General features: G+C 41.9%; 1 protein-coding gene and 1 non-coding gene across 8 annotated transcripts in view; both read right to left on the bottom strand.

The window, feature by feature from the left end:
• The window catches only part of L3MBTL4 (L3MBTL histone methyl-lysine binding protein 4), a 476,247-nt gene that overhangs the window by 57,884 nt on the left and 400,392 nt on the right, over positions 1-17,971 (bottom strand). The gene's annotated exons all lie outside the window — the stretch shown is intronic.
• On the bottom strand, positions 4,936-5,052 carry LOC112437839 (U5 spliceosomal RNA). Its single transcript, XR_003026340.2, has one exon. It is a non-coding gene; the product is annotated as a U5 spliceosomal RNA (small nuclear RNA).

The raw sequence follows: 17,971 nt of genomic DNA, 5'->3' as shown, positions 1-17,971 counted from the left end.
AAAACTCTCTGTAAGAATCCATGGGAACACGTGCAGTTTCTTGTGGATCTGTGCACTTTTATAAACATGCTGTGCCTTTACTCTCTGTGCAAGCTTGTCTCTCATTCCATCTCTAATTTGCTTCTGGCACCTCTCCTCTCTTCTTTCTGCTTCTCCCATTTTTCTTCTCCAAGGGGCAGCCAGAGGTCCCCATCGCAGCACAGTTCCTCAGGTCTTGGCTTTGTTTTCCTCGCCTGATGGAGCAGTGTGACCAAGTGGTTCCCTCAAACACAGGCTCACTCTTTTAAGGGGAAACAAATAATCAAACCTTCCAGTCACTCACTGCAGGGTCCTTGTAGGTCCAATTCTGATGCCAGAAGGAATGTCTCAGTGTGGACTGACTTGCAATGGGGACCTAGAGGCAGGCACTGGCAGGTGAACCCCAGCCCCGCTGGCAATGGGAGGCAGCTTTTTAAAGTTAGAACATCATAGTGAAGGGAAGACTCACCCGCTCCTTCTCCGTGCCAGCTCTCTCTCCTTCCAGCTTCCTGCATTGTCTTGCTCTTCCCCTCACTTGTCAGCTACAATTGGCTGGAACACAGTCTTGGGCTGACTCAGAACGCAATGTGTAAAAAACTTTCAGTTAAATACTTCCTTCACTTTTCTATGATGATGAGGAGCTGTGCTCTTCTTCTGATCCTTCCACTTCCAAGACACTCATAGATTCCTGCTCACCATCTCTCCCCATCTTCTCACTCTGCTCATACCCTTGGCAGCCCTAGCCCCACCCTTGCCCAGTGAACGCCTAAGTTCCTTAGCGCGTCCTCGGCCCTCTGTGACTGGTCCCACGTCCCTGCCATCTGCTCTTGAAGTACTGCATATGCCTGCCTTTCAGAGGTCTTGCAATTCGAATTTTGCATGATTTGCCATGTTTTTGATTAGTCTGGCTTTCCTACTGTACATATGAGGCAGACATAGCTTCCAGTTTTGTCTATGATGATCCTCAAATCTGGCACGTATTAGGCAACCAGAAATATTTGCTGAATGACTGAGTGATAAAAGGGATTGATCTGATATTTGTTCTATTCTTGTGATATGCTTTCTCAACTATTTTCTCCTTCTCTTGGTACCAGGTCTTTCCTGGTAGAGAGAAGAAAGTCACTCCGTTTTCTCATAGCCACTCTGAGGGCAGGCAGCCTGGGAAGTGGTCTGTGGAGGCTTGTGGCTGGCAATGAGAAGACTTCTCTTCTAGTTCAAAGTCAAGAGCCCAGTATGACCTTTGGCCAGAGACTTCATTACTCTGGGCCTCGATTTTCTCTTTGGTAAATGAAAATCAATTCTTTCTGCTTCTTCTGCCTCATATGGGGCTGTTGTTGGGACAAAACTGAGTTTTAAAGGTGCTGTATAAATATAATGGTTACACAAACATAATGCATCCTTAAAGTAAAATACTTTGTGGCACTTCTCTACCATCTCTTAAAATTTCACCTACCACTGATGAATTCTCTATAATGTGGGCCTTCTTCTTTGAAGAAGCCTGATTTTCATAGAAGCTACCTTTTCAGTAAACAGATCATCCTTCCATCCATCCTGTAGGCAAATTGTTACTGAGCACACAATTATGCAAGCAACTACAATACAGAATGGTAAGGTCCTGGAGAGGAGAAGTAGAGGCTGCTCAGGCAGAAAAGAAAAGCGTGCCCCATCCAGATCATGAGGTTAGAGATGGCTGCAGGGTAAGTGAAGTCTGCACTGGCATCCAAATCTCGATTAGCAGGGGATGGCAAAGTGAGGGGCGTGTGTGCATGTGATCAGAAGCCAGAGGTGAGAGGAACCTGGAGGACTAGAATAACAGAACAGAGAGTCCACATGGCTGGAGCTCAGAGTGGGGCAGGAAGCAGAGGAGATGGTGAATAGGGGAAGAGGAGCTAGAAGGGAACAGAGGACAAAGGGTTTTGTTAAGAAAACTTGACCTTACCCCAAGAATATTGGGGAAACTTTGGCGAGCTTCAAGCAGAAACATTACTTGATTACATCTGACTTTCAAAAATGTCACTTTGGTGTGCAGTGTGAAGAAAGGATTAGTTACACAGGGCAATGGTGGAAACAGGAAGAGCGGGAGGAGTGGCCCTTGTAGAAATTAAGTGAGAAATCCTGGTGGCTTAGATTCAGGCAGTCACAGTAGGAGTGGACTGAAGTGGGTGGATATAAGGGGATGCCTTTACTGACCCAGAGATCAGGGAGGAAGGGGAGGTTTGCGGGGAAGAAAGATGATGAGGGAAGTGCTTGGGGTCATACAAATGGAGTATTTAGCAAGCAGCTGAATTTGTGAGTTAGGAGCTCAGGATAGAGATGAGGGCTGAAGACACAGGTAGATTTCAAAGTATTCTGCACAAACACTGCTAACTGAGGCCATGGAGTAGATGATGTCCCCCAGGGGGACTGTGTAGAGAAGACATAAGGTCTGGAGAAAGGAAAGGGTTCCTAGTAATCAAATTTTGAGTTACGGAGTCCAAGAAGAAGAAGGGGCGGTTATGTGGGAGGGAAGCCAGAAGGACATGGTGTTTGAGAAGCTTGCAGAAGGTGGGGGTGGATGGCAAGCCATGGTCAACACTCAGTGCCACCAAGAGATAAGACCTAAACCCAGAGACTCTTCTCATCACAATACCAAAAATGTGGAACTTGGAGTTTTAGGTCCCAGGAGCCTTTGGGGGATCTAGAACAACGCTTCCTTTATGTTACATCCTCTAGGAATCTTTGTTGACTTCTCCAGCCAGAAGTGACTACCATCTCCAAATATTTGTTGAGCCAGTACTCTTTGCACCGAGCACTGGGAATTGTAAAAGAAATAAACTATGGTGCTTGAGGGGAGAAAGCACTTACAAAAAAATTAATCATGGCCGGGTGCGGTGGCTCACGCCTGTAACCCCAGCACTTTGGGAGGCCGAGGTAGGAGAATCATGAGGTCAGGAGATCGAGACCATCCTGGCTAACACAGTGAAACCCCGTCTCTATTAAAAATACAAAAAAAGTTAGCTGGGCATGATGGCATGCACCTGTAGTCCCAGCTACTCAGGAGGCTGAGGCAGGAGAATCGCTTGAATCCGGGACGCGGAGGTTGCAGTGAGCCAAGATCACACCACTGCACTCCAGCCTGCATGGCAGAGCAAGACTCTGTCTCAAAAATAAAAAATAAAAATAAAAATTCACAACTCGGTGCAGTCTCTACTGAGTGTCCTGTGACCACTGCAGAAGATGAACGCTTGGCTGGATGGTCAGGGCAGGCCTCCACTACAGGACAGGGCATGTCAGGAGACAGAGCAAGGGAAATACTCCAGGTGGAGCTTCACTGCTTGGAAGGTGTGGAAGTGGGGTTGGCATGGTTTATCTGGAGGGCAAGGAACAGACCACGTGCTTAGAGAGGAGGACTCTTCCAGGGGAGCAGCAGGGGCATGGATGGAGCCTTTGGAAGGGGTCAGATGGAGGTGGACTTTGAGAGACGGCTGGAATTTTGAACTACATGCTGCAGATACTGGGACACCAACTACAATGGTCACTCCTTAGGCGCCATTTGGCTCTGATCTGTGTAATCTTACCTGTGTGATTATGGCTTTAATTTCTCTGAAAGCAATCTGCAGGTAAGGGGCATGTGTTTTTATCCTTTGATTGTTCCACAGGGACTAGCTCAGTATCTCTAACTCAAATATTCTTCATAGGAATGAAACTGCAAAGACACCTTTGTGGCCCATGAAGCCCAGGAATGGAAGCACAAAGCTCAGTCTCTGTGCAAAGAGACACACCGAGTAGTGTACATTGTACCCAATATGTAGCTTTTTATCCTTTATCCTTTATCATTTATCCCCTTCCTGCTCCCATTCTGAGTCTCCAAAGTCTATTATACCACTCTGCATGCCTGGCAAACAGGTGATTTAACTAATAGCATGATTTACTAAGTCTACACAACCTATGATAAACAAATAGGAGAACATGGGAGCCCCTGACTTCATTTTAGGAGGATTGGGAAGTTTTCCTGGTGAGGATGATAGCTGAACGGAGACCTGAAGGGTGAAGAGCCAAGTGGTGGGCAGAGGGCAGGGGTGCAGCAGGCAGAGAAAAGACGCTGTGGAGAGAGAGCCTGTGGGGAAAGGGCATGGAGAAGCAGCCAAGCCAGGGGTACCACAGCCTCCTGACCATCTGCCTCTCAGGGCAGAGCTGAGCAGAGGGAGTGGTAAATGGCCCAGAGCAGAGGGGGTGGTAAACGGCCCACCTGAGCTGAGCGATGTAGCCCACCATCTCCCTGGAGCCCGTGGTCATGAGGTGAACACAACACCCTTCACGGGATGCTGGTCCTGCCCATTACAGAAATCTGGCAAAAAGAAAGAAGAAAATGGCCACAAGCATTCAGCATCTCCAGCAGAGATTGTTTTCTTCTTGGAAAATGATTTCAAAAGCTGATGTTGAAAGAAACATGCAAAATGGATTTAAATGCAGTTGAAATGAGAATGGACAGTCTGGGCCTGCTGCTGATTGGAGACACTTCTCAAGCAGTGACAGCGTGAGAGATGCTGGCGCCACAGCCGCCCCAAATCGAGAAGAAAACAGTCTCCTCTTGACACTGACGCTGAGTCACAGAGCAGCAGTTGCGGAATTTTATTTACTTTTTCTAGAATTTTACACTGTAATTTTAAATTATAAATACATATTATGTCACAAAACACTACTGTCTATTTGACATACATTTTCTGAATTGTGCCAGACACTGAATTAAGGGCAGGAACACAAAATTGAGGATAGCATGGTCCCTGCCCTTGAGGACTGCCCGTTAAATGAGGAGGCAGACCCTTGGGTAACAGCCCATAATATCATGCAGAGAGTGCACACCAGTGGGATGAGTGAAGCGCTCTGATCAGAGGAAAGAGCAATTAATTCTTTTATTTTTTTTAAAACTTTTCATTTAGCCCTGCCTAAGCAAGGCCTTAAAAAGTTTGGTTATGAACTCACAACTGTTCCTCTCCATGGGAATCTTTAGTAAAAGGTGAAAGATTTAGTCGTTCTGACAAGAAACCAGAGCATGAGAGCAATTAATTCTGAGAGCTGGATTTGGGGAAGGTTGTGCAGAGAAAAGCGGAAAGCAGTCGTTTTCAGACCAGAGCCATGATTGCCTTGGAGTTGACTGGACAGCTTACAAAAAAATGTCCTGTGCACACCCTATCCCAGCCCCAGTGAAGCAGAACCTCTAGGGCAGGGAAAGCTGGAAACAGAACTCTTTCAGATGTTCCAGGGTTTTTCTTACGCATAGTAAGGTATAAGAGCCACTATTTCAAGAAATGTTTGGGATTTCAGTAGAGAGGAAGAGGAGGCTCACGGTAGAGGTGACACCATGAAGATGGAGATGTGCAAGTGATTGATCGGGCAGAGTCCTGAGTGCAGCAGGAGAGGAAGCTGGAAAGTCGAACCGAGGCTGCCCACCCCAAGGACAGTGACTCCCAACCATACCTGTTTATCCAAATCACCCCTAAAAGTGAAAAATATACCAACATTTGGCTCCGTTTCCAGAACTGGTCTCAGGTGGGGCTTGAGCATGTGCACGTGAGCAAAGGCTGCACAGGTGATTCTGATGAACAGCAGGGCTGAGCCCCCACTGCAAAGGCTAGAACCATGGGAAATTCTGAAGTAAAGGATGACACCGACCCCTTCTCCTACCCACGGAAAGCCTGGTAGATTCTAGAATGGCCATTACCACTGACCATGTACTAAAGACTTTAGTGGCATCAGCTACATCCAGAAGTGAAAGGCGTTCCGTGTGCTGTGGGCATACTGTGTGATTCCTTAAATGTTCTAAAACAGGGGAAGCCCTACCATTTCCGCTCTACTCTGAATTCTGAGGGCCAGTTGGAATTTGTTCTTCTTGTAAACAAATGACTTCTGAATATCTAAACAGTAGCATGAATTATTAGACAACTGGATAATTTTTAGGAACTGTCAAACCAATGACATGTCTGTGCTCTGAAAGAGTTAAGGTCTGGAAGCAATCAGAGCAAAGATTCTGATTAGCACAGGAAGAGACAGCAGCAAGGATTCCAGCAAAGATGCCTGAGGCTACGCAAGTTAATTAATGACTTAACATTATCTCAGGGACCCCAAACTAACTGAAATCAACTTGTTGGCATCCTGAAAGTGAGGTGAAAGTGGTTGATAGAAATGTCATAGTATTATCTCTTAGGATTAATCATCAACATCAAAAAGATAGGCTTATAGTGCATTAGTCTTCCCCCAAGGAAACAAAGGGAGATGCATGGATATTACCTATAGCTTTTAATCAGAATTGTATTCATTGCAAATGTCTTCAAATGCATTTCTGCTGCTTCACGGACAGTCACAGATTTTATACCATTAAAGTATACCTCCCTAAGTATACTAGGCTGATGAGGTGAGAGCTTATTATGTGATATTATGTAGAATCAATATCTGGATGAATAAAGATGACCCAGAGCTAGTAAGTTACTCTAAGCATGAAGGCAACAGTGCAAATAATTCCCTAGGTTGTGGTAAAATAAGACTTTTTGTGTAAGGACTGTCCCCTTGGTTCTCAATAGTTCATTAGAGTTTAATGGAGGCAAATGGTAAATTACATATTAGACTGTAGTTTAGAAACCCCCTCATGTTGACCCAGCTGAAGTTGTAATTTTAGTCACATTCAAGAAATGTATTCTTTTTTCTTCGTTCGTCTTCAGGTGCATTAATTAGTTCAAGAAGAATTGTGTAAATGAAATTCAATCAAATGATAAAATAGCTACTATCTACTGAGCATCTACTAGGTGCCAGGTTTCATATATGTCTTTTAAATTAGTCTATTTAATCCTCCCTACAGTTTTGTAAAGTGAGGTATTATCTCCACTTTTGTAGAGAATGAAATTACAATTCAGAGAAGTCAGGTTAATTCACCCAAGATGAAAAGCTAATTAGTAGCAGAGCTAAGTCCAAAGATGGATCTTATATTGGCTCCTCACACTTTTAAAGATCAACTCATGTCTTCCAGACAAAGTTAGCCACTCCCTTTTCTGTGCAAATTTAGATCATGTGTGTTTCTATTACAGTACTTGTGATGTGATAATTATTCATGTTTCTTTCTTTAAAAGTTTGTGTCCTTGAAAACAGGAGGCATGTCCTCTTGTCCATCTCTGTGTTCCCAGGGTGCATCATTTATTCGGAAGTGTCTTGAGTACCTACTGTGTGCCAGACCCTAAGTTGGGCAATGCAGATATAGGGAGGAACAAGACACACATGCTCCCTGCCCTCATGGAGCTCACATTCTACAGGAGAGACAGTTAAATAATTAAAATAGAGTATAATAAATGCTATGATTGGAGAAGTATAGGGATTATAGGATTTATGAGATTAACCAGCAAAGCTCCATTTCATATTGTAGTGAAGGATGGAGGGAGGAGGAGCTAGGAATGATTCAGACTAAAGAGGGAAGAGACGTCCAGGCTGAGGTGAGAGGGCTGGCTGTGATATAGTCAGGTATTGGGTGGAGGTGAGAAGAAGGGGGAAAGCAGGTTCTGGAAAGAGGAAACAGTATGTGCAAAGGCAAGAGGTGAGAGGGCAGGCAGAGGAGACAGATGGGGATAGAGACGTGAGCAAGGACCAGGTCATGAAGGTCCCAGAAAGCTGGTTATTCTGAGGCTGCTGGAGAGGCTGCTGAAGGGATTTCAGCATTCAGTGCCATGATTAGATTTGAAAGATCACTTTAACTGCAACGAGGAGAATAAGATGTAGGGAAGTAAGCAGAGAGACAGGAAGACCAGATAAGGAGACATCATCCTGTAGTCAAAGTGAGGGAGACTCTTGGGGCCTGCACTAGGTTGCAAAAGCAGAGAGGGAGAGAAGACTTTGGAGGCAAAATCAATAGGTTTGGTTTCTAATTGGATATAGGTGATTTGTGAAGGAGAGGAGTCAAGGACGCTCGTAGGTTACTGGCTTGAGCAATTGGTTAGATGGTGGAGTCATTTTCTGATCTAGGCTTGGAAGATAGGATAATAAATTTGGTTTGGATTAGTTTCATATGTCTGGGGTGGACGTGCTCACTAAGCAGAGGAAGGTCAAGGTGGGGATAGGAGCTGGAGACAGAACTTTGGAAGCCATTAGCCGTAAGACTGAGTGAAATTACTCAGAGACTGGGAGAGAAGAGAGCTCCACGAAATAATATTTGAAGTCGGATAGAGAAAGAGGAGGCAGCAAAGGAATCTGAGAAAGAAGGAAAGGCCAGATGGGAGAAAATTGAGTCTAGGATGATGTCTGGGAAGCCAAAGTAGATTTCAAGAAGGTGGGAACGGTCTCACCGGGCCCAGCGCTTTTCCATGGTCAAGTAAGTGAAGCCCTGGACACAGTCCTAGGGTTTTGCAATGAGGTGCTCAGTGGGCACCTTGACAGCAGGGCCAGGCTGTGAGGATAGAGGAGCTAGCCTGCTGCAGGCTGAGGGCGGGGAGGAGCTCTGCAGAGGCAAAGGCACATCTTGAACCCAAGTCTCCTCATTGAAATGCAGAGGATGGTGAAACTTTTTTTCCCTTTTTCAGGGTATTTCCATGTAGCTGTGGGAGGCACTGCCAATAAATATATATGAAGGGTAGCACAAAGCTTGGTGAAGAAATTCAGAAAAAGGACAATGGAAAAATAGACTGAAGGTGACAAAGAGCTAAGACCATGAGTCACTCATTTTCAGACACAATCTGTTGGAAGCACTGCGGCATGCCATCCTGTTCCCCTTTGTAACCTGCAACAAGAGCTGCTCTCCAGTGGGGCAACTGCCTTTTGCGGCCCTCCCTGCATGGAAGTGACTAAATAGCAGCATTCAGACTATTCGTGAGGAGTGCGCAAAAGGGAAGACACTGATCCTTGGGGTTTCTGTGAAATCTTTTTCAATATAGACAAACGGAGGTAAGTTGAGAATCGAAGCCATTGCATGGCGCACCCCTGGTCCCAGTTCTCCTGGTGCAGTGGGGGGGCGGGTTTCTCAGCCTCCCTGCCAGCTCTTCCTGCCTCCCCTGCCTCTCTCCTCTCCAAGGCACTTTCTCTTCAGGCATTACACACACTCTCTAGTCCTTCCCTTCTACCTCATCCTCCTGCCACAAAGATGTGCTGAGCACTGCTGGGACACCCAGTGTGGTAGTGGTGATGATGCTGATAGTCATTTACTACCAGGCATCTTCTGCCACTCTCTCTATTAATCCCAAATGTTGGTCTGTGTCTCAGATGTAACTTCTGTACCCTGGGCCAATTTCTAATAAACATTTTCTCTGTGATTTTTGGTAGGAAATCTAAAATTCAGCCTTTCTCAAATTAGCCTCATGATCTTCACCGTACAATCTATTTCTCCACAAGTATTTCTTATTTGTGGTTAATAGCATCACCATATTCACCATATGCCCAGCTGCTATTACAAGGCCATGTGTAACCACTTCCTTTCCTTATGTCCAAATGGCAGCTCAATCCCTTTAGTTCCTTCTCTGCAGTATTCATGGAGCTGTGCTTCTGTGTCTATGACCACCGTTCTGCTCAAACCTTCACCTCCTTTTGCCAAGACCTCAGGGAAGCTTCTGACCACGTGCCTTATCTCTGATTCTGCTCCCACTCACTACAGCCTCCACAATGCTTTTAAAGTCATTTTTTCAACAACACAAATCTGATCATGTACCTCTGGGACAAGTTTATAGACATCCAATGATTTCTTACTGCCAACAGATTATATTTGATGCTCTAATTTAGCACTGCTCAAAAGGTCTTTAAAAATCAGTCTTACAGTAGCTTCATCATCCACCTGTGTGCCAAGCATAGTGCTACTTACTTGCTTTATAAGGATTATCACATCGAATCCCAACAACATCTCTGTAAGGTGTATATTTTAATTTGTTGTTGATTTGCGAAAATTAAGGCACAAAGTCTACGTGATTTGGCTTAGGGTCACCCGGCCACAAGTAAGGCAGGAGTGAAATCCAAAGTTTATGCATTTCAAAATGTTTTCTCTTTTTTACTTTTATGTATCAAGAAGTATCACTGAGCACATATTTGTGCCTTCTATAGAAAGGCAGAGGTGCTGCTGTTAGTCCTCAGGCAGTGGTTAAGATTCCTGCCTTGGAGTCACACTGCTCGGGTTTGACTCTTCCCACCCTCACTTTTGAGCCTCCTGACCTTGCGTAAATTTCTTAATCCCATTAGGCCTCTGGTTACTCACTGGTAAAACAAGGGCCTGTGGGATGCTGCGAGGATAAGTGAGATTACAGATGCAAAGCCCTGAGGAAGGCATGCCTGGTAGGAGGCCACAGCTCAATACAGTGAGGTCGCTCCCTGGGCGCTGTTTCCTGCTCCTTTCCAGTAAAGGCGTGGCTATACTAAGAGTTTAAAAGAAATCATTTATGTGGCTAGACATACTGACTTCTGTAGCAGAGAATAGATAGGGAGCAATGGCTCTCATTAGCTTTGGAGATGATAATAAAACTGGAAAAGATCAGAAAAGTGGAAAATGATCTTTGCATCTGAGTGCACTGATTCATGACGTGGGAAGATAAAAGAAAGTCCTATTTTTTTTTTTAATAGTCCTTAAAACTCAAATGGAAAAGTAAAAAATCTGCAGAAAGTAAGCCAGCTTTTCTTTCCTTTTGATAGAATGAAGAACATTCCAGTGGAAAGTGTAGAAATACATGGCTAATTTCCTGTGGACTAATTTAGCTTTCTATGAAATGAGAAAGTAAATAAATCAGGATCAAATAATTCAACAATGCTACAAGCATTTATCAAGTACCCCTTTTTGATAAGCACCATGCTGGACATTGTGGGAAATATGTAAAAAGAAGGGGAGAGTTTAATAGTTTACAACTATTAAAGTTGCCTGGAAGAGGTATTTAAAGTAATTGTAACTGAAAACCGTATTCATATACCGTGATAATAAACTGTGTGCCTGTGTGGGGCTGTACCTTTCACACTTCACCTGTCTTCAGCCACGCGGGGAAGAGTACAATTATCCTGTATGTTCCAAGTGGGATCTGAAGTTTAAAACTTAGGTAATTTGCCCAAGTTCGTGCAGTGTTTCAGTGGTAGATTTATTATTTGAACCCAATGCAGTTCAGCTGCAACAAAATGCCTGTGCGAATACATAGCTATTACTCTTTTTACAAGTCTGTTAGTCTCCTTTAAAAAACCTACCTGTGTGACTTATTTGATCACTTTTCCCACACTGGAAGAAGTCCCACCAAGATTAAAAATAAAGATACCCAGCTAATTTTTGTATTTTTAGTAGACACCGGGTTTCACCATGTTGGTCAGGCTGGTCTTGAACTCCTGACCTCAGGTGATCTGCCCACCTCAGCCTCCCAAAGTGCTGGGATTACAGGCGTGAGCCGCCACGTCCGGCCTTATTACTTCTTTGACAGCATTCTTTTGCAATGTTCACAACTACCCTCACTTACGCATTTTGCAATTTGGATGGTCATCGATTGGAATTTCTTAAAATGAGAGCATATCCATGCATGTTTTATATGGAGTTGATAATCACAACACAGGTGGTGGTTTCCTGGTTTTCCCTGTTTTACTGTCATCTCAAAAACAGTGACTAAGGAGCCCATCTTTTGCAGCTATCTTTGTACTACAATACAAATACAGCATTTATACTTACATAAATAGCTTTTCAGGGCAGAAAATACAGCAAGATGAATCTGTCATTTTTATTTCCTAATACATTCCAGGATATTGTTTTGCTAAATCATAGTCACTAAAGCCCACAAAATATGCAAACTGCCTACTTTCCCCCGTCAAGGTACACTATCTGAAAGAAACCATTACATAAATAGTGCCTCTGCTAATTAATTACTACTGGTCATACTCATTTTTCCAAACTAAGAAATGAAACCAAATAGTGTAATTTACATTTTTTTCTCCAACTCTAGTTAAAAGTAAAAAGACAGGGATAAATTCAGCTGCAGAATGCTGCTTACAATGCTTCCTTTTTTTTTCTAATTACTCAAATCAATGGGTATTAAAAAAGACCCTCCTATTCAGTTTGGTTTTTGGTTTCACACAACAGGGTGGTTAATTAAAACCACTGCACATTCTGGTATGCAGTTTATGACTGTGAAAAGGTTACACACTTGAAAATAAAGTTCACTACGCCTCCTGCATTTAGCTAAATAATCACAGAGGGGGTTTAAAAATAATTTATAGCCCTCCCTTCCAAGAGGCTTTTCTTTTCCCTGTTTACTCATGACTTCCCATCAGCACCTCCTCTCAGCACCTCAGGGAGATCATACTGATAGGATCTCTCCAAATTCCTCAGTAAAGTTACAATTTTGCAGAGAGCATGAGAAAACAAGCGTCCTGGTTCTGGTAAAAACAAAACAAGACATCATCCTGGAAAAATGACATTCCAGAACTGGAACACATAGCTAAGCATCCATTGGATAGCTGCAGCACTGATCGCCCAGGTAAATGTCACAAAAAGATCTACTTTAAAGACACTCTCTTTTTGGTTAAGAAGAGTCACCTCTGCCTCTCCTTTGAGAGGTCTCTAAATTCAGACAGGGCATCCACTGGCCCCAAACCCCACAGACCTCACCGCATCGAATGAAAACCAAGGTTCATCTCATCTTTTCAAAACAAATCATAAACTTCAGACATGCCTACGCCTTTTCATGCTATCAGTGTCTGATTAATGCATTTGTGTGTGAATATATTTCAGTTTTTCTCCATTTCTAAAATATTCACTCTGTTTAACTCTTCCAGACCTTTACTATGTGTAGTTTTGTATTGCTGATTAGTTTCAGGACTGCTGCTCTATATTCTAAAACAGTGATTCCCAATCTTTTTGGCACCAGGGACCAGATTCGTGGAAGACATTTTTTCCACAGACAGGGGCTTGGGCGAGGGGTGGTTTTGGGATAAAACTGTTGCACCTCAGGTCATTAGGCATTAGTCCCATATGGAGTGTGCAACCTAGATCCCTCGCATGTGCAGTTCACAATAGGGTTCACACTCCTATGAGAATCTAATGCCATCGCTGATCTGACAGGAGGTGGAGCTCAGGCAGTAATGCTCACCAGCCTGCTGCTCACTTCCTGCTGTGCAGCCTGGTTCCTAAAAGGCCTTGGGCCAGTACCTGTCCATGGCTTGTAGGTTGGGGACCCCTGTTCTAAAATTTTAGTGAATATTTTGCTTCTATCTATCTGATGGCTGTTAGGGTAAAAAATGTTGGTCATACATTATCACTTAAACTACGTCAGCTGCAGATGAACAAAAACTCAGTAAATTGGCAGATTCATCATGATACGACTGACTTCTCTCATGTGTCTTTTCCTCCCATTGATTCTTTCTACAATGAACATTATTTTAGCCTTAGAAATATAAAAATAGGACATCATAACAAAGTATGGTTAGAACAAAAGACAAATTCTGGTGTCCTAGATTAGAAGAAAGGAAAAGGCTTGGTATATAGAATTTAAAAAAAATTTAGGTGGGTGCCCCTTTGACCATTATTTCAAGTGGGGTTATTTTCCTTAGTTAAAATATTTTACAATATCATCGCTGTGTTTTACAATGCCAGTGTCTTATCTCCAGGAGGTCAACTTGTATTTGTATTATTCAACATTTCCAATTTGCAATGACTTTAGCAAGAAGTAAGAGTTAATCTTTACCAACTTCCTGAGAAAGTGGTAGACAATAAGCTGTGGGAGACAGTCTGATGAACTTACGGTGAGCTAAAGACAGCAGCTGATTAAAAACATACGACTGTGGGTTTTAATCCTAGCCACTCCCTCAATCTGCCGAAGAGCTAAGGAAGAAGTCATGAACACCTATCCAATTTCAACATCTAAAATGTCACGTGAGGATCAGAATAACCACACTGAGTAACACTATCAACACCATGGGCTGTTTACTGAGGACTTATAATAGTGACTGAGAGTATGATTACAAACATAAGGGGTTGAATATTGAATATTAATTAACATTTACTTTAATATTGAATGTTTAATAACAGTCACATTCATAAGTTGAAAATATCTAAGTAGAGAGGTTAAATGGCTTACCAAAGGTCACATAACGAATTGGTTTCTAAGCTAAGATCAAATCTATAATTTATTGCCTTAATTTTCCTCATGTTATGTTAAATTTAACAACAATAAAACCTAGATTATTAATATTCTTGCAACCAGGAATCTTAATTAACTTGCACGTCCACTCACCAGTAAAACAGCTGGTGTTTTGTTTGTTTGTTTGTTTTTTACTTTAAGTTCTGGGATACATGTGCAGAACGTGCAGGTTTTTACATAGGTATACATGTGCCATGGTGGTTTGCTGCACCTATCAATTCATTATCTAGGTTTTAAGCCCCACATGCATTAGGTATTTGTCCTAATGCTCTCCCTCCCTTGACCCCACCCCCACAACAGGTGCTACCGCATGATGTTCCCCTCCCTGTGTCCATGTGTTCTCATTGTTCAACTCCCACTTATGAGTGAGAACATGCAGTGTTTGGTTTTCTGTTCCCATGTTAGTTTGCTAAGAATAATGGCTTCCAGCTTCATCCATGGTCCCTGCAAAGGACATGAACTCACTCATTTTTATGGGTGCATAGTATTCCATGGTCCATATGTGCCACATTTTCTTTATCCAGTCTATCATTGATGGACATTTGGGTTGGTTCTAAGTCTTTGCTACTGTAAATAGTGCTGCAATAAACATATGTGTGCATGTGTCTTTATCGTAGAATGATTTATAATTCTTTGGGTGTAAACCCAGTAATGGGATTGCTGGGTCAAATGGTATTTCTGGTTCTTGATCCTTGAGGAATTGCCACACTGTCTTCCACAACGGTTGAACTAATTCACCCTCCCACCAACAGTGTAAAAACATTCCTATTTCTCCACAGCCTCTTCAGCATCTGTTGTTTCCTGACTTTTTAATGATCACCATTCTAACTGGCGTGAGATGGTATCTCACTGTGGTTTTTATTTGCATTTCTCTAATGACCAGTGATGATAAGCTTTTTTCATATATTTGTTGTCCGCAGAAATGTCTTCTTTAGAGAAGTGTCTGTTAATATCCTTTGCCCACTTTTTGATGGGGTTGTTTGCTTTTTTCTCATAAATTTGTTTAAGTTCCTTATAAATTCTGGATATTAGACCTTTGTTAGATGGGTAGTTTGCAAAAATTTTCCCCCATTCTGTAGGTTGCCTGTTCACTCTGATGATAATTTCTTGCATTGTGCAGAAGCTCTTTTGTTTGACTAGATCCCATTTGTCAATTTTGGCTTTGTTGCAATTGCTGTTGATGTTTTAGTCATGAAGTCTTTGCTCATGTATATGTCGTGAATGGTATTGCCCAGGTTTTCTTCTAGGGTTTTTATGGTTTGGGGTTTTACATTTAAGTCTTAATTAATCCATCTTGAGTTAATTTTTGTATAAGGTGTAAGGAAGGGGTCCAGTTTCTGTTTTTTGCATACGGTTAGCCAGTTTCCCAGCACCATTTATTAAATAGGGGATCCTTTCCCATTGTTGTTTTGTCAGGTTTGTTGAAGATCAAATGGTTGTAGATGTGTGGTGTTATTTCTGAAGTCTCTGCTCTGTTCCATCAGACCTTACATCTCTTTTGGTAACAGTACCATGCTTTTTCAGTTACTGTAGCCTTGCAGTATAGTTTGAAGTCAGGTAGCGTGATGCCTCCAGCTTAGTTCTTTCTGCTTAGGATCGTCTTGGATATATGGGCTCTTTTCTGGTTCCATATGAAATTTAAAGTAGTTTTATCTAATTCTGTGAAGAAAGTCAATGGTAGCTTAATGGGAATAGCGTTGAATCCATAAATTACTTTGGCAGTATGGCCATTTTCACGATATTGATTCTTCCTATCCATAAGCATGGAATGTTTTTCCATTTGTTTGTGTCCCCTCTGATTTCCTTGAGCAGTGGTTTGTAGTTCTCCTTGAAGAGGTCCTTCACAACTTGTATTCCCAGGTATTTTATTCTCTTTGTAGCAATTGTGAATGGGAGTTCACAGCTAGTATTTATACTAATGAGACTTAAGAGCATTGTGATACTGGAGTCACCACTGAATTAAGTTATAGAAGAAAGAAAAGAATTAATTTGGTTCCCCACAAGATTACCAGTTTTCAGATAATAAGACCACAGTAAAATAGACTCAATATTAAAATAATACTCCATACCTTTTAAACTGGATAATTTTAAACTGCTGTGACTTATTTTGCTTTCTCTGAATGTTAAACAGAATTTGTAAAGAAACCTAAAAAGTGAAAGTTTAAATCACCGAAACCATGACTACTTCTCACCCACTGTTCTTTAATACTAAACAAATATGAGGATTGAATTACTGTAATTTCTATCAGCAAATAAAAGAACAGCCAACAAAACTAAAATTAAAGCAAAAGTAGAATTAAGTGAAGGCATTAGAGGGTTCTTGCTGGCCACACAGGAGACCTAGTCACCTGCAATTGCAGAGGACCCTGACCCTGTCTGCCCGGGAGTATGCTTAAATACACTATTATAAAGTAATTAAGATATTTCAGTTTCAGGGGAAAATTAGAATAAAGAACTTTCAATAGGTAAAATGACAATTATTTGTAGGTGACATGTTTATTTACCTAGAAACCCAAAATAATTACATGAAAAAATTACAAATAAGAAGAGATTACAGTGGCAGGATTAAATGTAACACACAGAAATATACAATCTTTCCATACAGACAATCTTAGGTGGAGGACATCAAGGAAGAAATACTTCCATTTATTGCAGCAACAAAAATGATGAACTGCTTAGGAATAAACTTCGTAAGAAGGGCGCAAGTTCTACATAAAGGAAAACTTAAAATGCAATTACAGGACAGGAAATATTTGAGTATGGGAACAGCTTACTATGGTCAAGTTCATAAAGGGTAAAATTAAAAGTTAAATCATAAATTTATTGCAATCCAAAAATTAACCAACTGGAATGGAAAAAAGTTGTACCAGAAAAACTGATATTAAAGTTCATTTGGAAAAATGAACGAGTAAGGGTAGCTGAGGAAATGCCGAAAAGGATTAGAATAGGATAGATTCACACACAGAATCTATCCTGTAGATTCTCACAAGCATGAGTGATGAGTACAGAAGACACTTTGAAGCCTCCTTTACACAGCAACATGAAAACCATCCAGGTGGCCATGGGCAGGGACTGGTCACTTATAGTGTGCAGCTCCATGTGTTAAGAACTGCTGGTCAGATTTTATTGCTAAAGGACACAAGGAAACTGTTTAACAATGTATGTGGTATGCCATCACTTGTGTAAATACACATACACACATATATTTAAATAAACAGAACATGTTTTTAGAAAGACACACAAGAGAAGTATACAGTGATTATTCCAAGGGAGGAAACTGAAGGCTGAGGATCAGGTTCAGGGAGAGATACCCCTTTATACCTTTTGAATTTTGCACCAAGTGCACAAATCAATAATATGCTTTTAAGCCTTCTCAAAATTCTGGGTGATAGAACAAATAGCTAGCAAAAATCCTAGTCTGGGAGAATTAGACTGTGAAATGAAAGAAAGCAGGAACACAAACATATATACATCTTCTGACTTTATCATCAGGTATTAATTTGCATTGCTTTACTAAACAAGTGAAGTATTAGGTTTACTTTAATGAAGAGACTCTTTTTTTTTTTTTTTTTTTTGGAGAAGGAGTCTCACTCTGTCGCCCAGGCTGGTGATGTACAGTGGCACGATCTCAGCTCACTGCCTCCACCTCCCAGGTTCAAGCGATTCTCTCGCCTCAGCTTCCTGAGTAGCTGGGATTACCGGCGCCCGCCACCACACCTGGCTAATTTTTGTCAAATAAAAAAATTTGTTTCAATTTTTTCTTTGTATTTAGTTTAATGCTATCTCCATTTCTCTCTACTCCCTATTTCGTTAATTTTCTAAGATTTTTCTGGCTTGAAGTTTCATTGCATTAAAAA

This window comes from Pan paniscus, chromosome 17 (genome assembly GCF_029289425.2).
Source record: "Pan paniscus chromosome 17, NHGRI_mPanPan1-v2.0_pri, whole genome shotgun sequence".
Taxonomy (NCBI): domain Eukaryota; kingdom Metazoa; phylum Chordata; class Mammalia; order Primates; family Hominidae; genus Pan; species Pan paniscus.
Note: the sequence above shows the minus strand (reverse complement) of the source record. Positions and strands in the feature narration are given on the sequence as shown.